Genomic DNA, 3,909 nt, shown 5'->3' with positions numbered 1-3,909 from the left:
TCCGGGACGGAGCTAGCGAGCGTTTTTTTGGCCTCAGGATATAAAAACATTAGCCGAAATCTCCATTTTATAAATACTCCATTTTTACGTTACTGTGTTATAGTTTTTGTTTTTTAAAGGTGTACAAGATACAATAACCATTTTACTACGCGATACAAGATTATTACAATAAAAGCCAAAGGTTAGAAAAAATACGGCCGGCGGGCCAACATGCGGCCCATCAGGCATCTTCATCCGGCCTGCCGAACAATCAATGTTCAAAATATAATGACATTCAGGGTTGGGTAGGGTTACTTTAACTTGATTACTTTCAATGACTTTTGGATTACTCCAATACCAAATATGCAAATAAAAGACAAAAGAAACTAAATATGAATAAAATGATGACTCACAACACGCGGTAAGCTTTCTCTCCTGGCTTTGATCTCTTTGATCTCCGGCAAAACGAACATAAAATGCGACAGAAATAAAATGAAAATCAATCCAAACAGCTTGCCAACATCATTTTTGCCGTTCCATGTGTTCCGTTACTCCCCAAGCCTGCACAAAATTGAGTCATTTTATTCATATTTAGTTTCTTTTGTCTTTTATTTGCATATTGGGTATTGGAGTAATACAAAAGTAATTGAAAGTAATCCAGTTAAAGTAACCCTACCCAACCCTGATGACAATATACGCAAGAGTAAATACAGTACTACTAATAATAACTTTGGAGGGTGCTGAGCAACCAAAACAGTGGTGGGCAAACTACGGCCCACGGGCTACATGTATCCCGTCAAGGTTTTTTCATCCGACCTGCCAAACAAGCCCGGTCAAAATATAATGACAATATGTATACTAGCAAATATAGTCCTACTAATAAAACGTGTTTTCCGGGTGTCGACTTTGTACCCATTTTGTATCTGCAACAAATATACCACGACAGAAATACTACAAAACTACTACAGAATTCCTAAAAACTAAATGCCAATTTGAATGCCAAAAACAGTGAACTAATACATTATACTATCTTTATTCTGATGGGAAAAAATACTAAAGAAATACTACAAAAATACAACTACAGTAATATTAAAAAATACTAAAGAAATACTGCAAAAATGTTAGTATGAAAATACTTCGAAAATATTACTACAGAAATACCAAAAACACAGTACAGTAATATTATAATACAAAAATACTGCCAAATAAATGTTACGACAGCAATACTACAAAAATACAACTACAGCAAAATTAAAAAATAATGAAGAAATACTACAAAATACCTCGAAAATACTTCTACAGAAATACTACACAAAGCACTACAGTAAAACTACAATATAAAAATACTGCTGCATGAATACTTCAACAAAAATACTAAAAAATACTTCTACAGAAGTATTACGACAGAAATACTACCGAAATATAACTACAGTAAAATTTAAAAAATAATGAAGAAATACTACAAAAATACTGAAAATACCTCAAGAATACTTCCACAGAAATACTACAGAAAGTACTACAGTAAAACTACAATACAAAAATACAGCCACATAAATACTACGACAGAGATACTACAAAATACCTCTACAGAAGTATTACAACAGAAATACTACCGAAATATAACTACAGTAATACAACAAAAATATTACAGACATACTACAAAAAATATACTACGGAAATTGTAAAAAAATACTATTGCAAATATACTGCAACAATACTATACCAATATAACTACAGTTATACACCGACAATACAGAAATTCTACAAAAATACTTCTACTCTACAGAAATACTACCAAAAAAACAGTAATACTATAATACAAAAATACTGCCACCTAAATATTACTACAGAAATATTACAAAAAATACCTCTAGAATACAAAAATGCTGCCAAATAAATGTTACGACAGAAATACTACAAAAATACAACTGCAGTAAAATAAAAAAATAATGAAGAAATACTACAAAAATACTAGTATGGGAATACTTCAAAAATACTTCTGCAGAAATACTACAGAAAGTACTACAGTAAAACTACGATACAAAAATACAGCCACATAAATACTACGACAGAGATACTACAAAATACCTCTACAGAAGTATTACAACAGAAATACTCCCGAAATATAACTACAGTAATACAACAAAAATACTACAGACATACTACAAAAAATATACTACGGAAATTGTATAAAAATACTATTGCAAATATACTGCAACAATACTATACAAATATAACTACAGTTATACACCAACAATACAGAAATTCTACAAAAATACTTCTACTCTACAGAAATACTACCAAAAAAACAGTAATACTATAATACAAAAATACTGCCACCTAAATATTACTACAGAAATATTACAAAAAATACCTCTATAATACAAAAATGCTCCCAAATAAATGTTACGACAGAAATACTACAAAAATACAACTGCAGTAAAATAAAAAAATAATGAAGAAATACTACAAAAATACTAGTATGAGAATACTTCAAAAATACTTCTGCAGAAATACTACAGAAAGTACTACAGTAAAACTACAATACAAAATTACAGCCACATAAATACTACGACAGAGATACTACAAAATACTTCTACAGAAGTATTACGACAGAAATATGACCGAAATATAACTACAGTAATACTACAAAAATACTACAGACATACTACAAAAATTCTACTACGGAAATACAATTGCTGAAATACCTCAACAATACTATACACATATAACTACAGTTATGCAACAAAAATACAGAAATTTTACAGAAACGTAATTGCAGAATTCTACAAAAATACTTATACTCTACCCGTATCCTGCCCGTTTTCTGGTATCGATCCCCGATCCCTGGCTTCCCGACTTGTCCCGATCTCCGACCACGCTCCGTTCTCCTGTCCCGGCTGCCTGACATGTTCCTATCTCCTACCACACTTCGTTCACGAGGGCTCCTCCTGCCCAGCAAGTACCAGATCGCTGTCTTTTTCCTCTTGCCCTGAATTCCCCGATCCCTTAATGGCGCATTCTGTGAAACGTTACGCATTTGGGTCCCCTGCTCATACCGGGAAATCCAATAAAACCAGGGTCTCCGTCGCAATTGTGCCCTGCTCACAGCAATTTATGAAAATCTGGAACAATAAACATGCTTTGCAATAAGGTTTTTATAGTATATAGCTAATATAGTACGCTATATAAACCCTACTTGTGTACTACTAGCCGTTGTCGTGAACATTAGTGTAACCAGTCCGGTTTTAAGAAGGGCTCATCACCCCCAAATGTATAGAATTTTTAAAACTATTTTTAAAATATAGGACAGGATAAGCTTTAAGTTATTTTGACTCCTTCACATACGCTAAACAAATCATGAAAAACGGGAAACAAAACAAAAATTTGAAAATCACCGGGTCGGAAACACCCCCCCCCCTGCTTTAAAATGGTTTAGTCCATTTGTTCCCTACCACCGTATTAAGATGTATTCTGATATTTTTTGTATTTTCTCCTCAATAGTTGATCACATTATCATCAAATTTTGATGGATTATCTATAAACCGTTATCGAGCTATCAATGTTTTGTCCCCACCGATATTATTGATCACTTTTAGAAAATGCACTTTGTCCTACTCCCTACCAATGCCCACATCAAACCTACGCCCTTGGTTTGAATTATGTTTTTTTTAGTGAAACCCAAGAGATTTTTCCAAGATGTGTTTTCAAAATGATATTGATTGTCAATCATTTCTATTTTTGGGTTTTATTGGTGAAATTGCGCCTGTTCAATTTGAGGAAATACCCTCTTTCACCACTAGATGGCAATACAATAATGCCTTTCGAGTAGTTGGTCCGGTACACTGGTGCTTCCGACTCGGCGCAAACCTTTTTTTTTTTTTTAATAAAAAAAAAATCTCTTAGCACTCAGTCCAATGAAAATGTTTA

This window comes from Urocampus carinirostris, chromosome 4, assembly GCF_059441175.1.
Source record: "Urocampus carinirostris isolate Australia breed hairy pipefish chromosome 4, RoL_Ucar_1.0, whole genome shotgun sequence".
Taxonomy (NCBI): Eukaryota; Metazoa; Chordata; class Actinopteri; order Syngnathiformes; family Syngnathidae; genus Urocampus; species Urocampus carinirostris.
The sequence above is the reverse complement of the archived record's forward strand: the minus strand, read 5'-3'. Positions refer to the sequence as shown.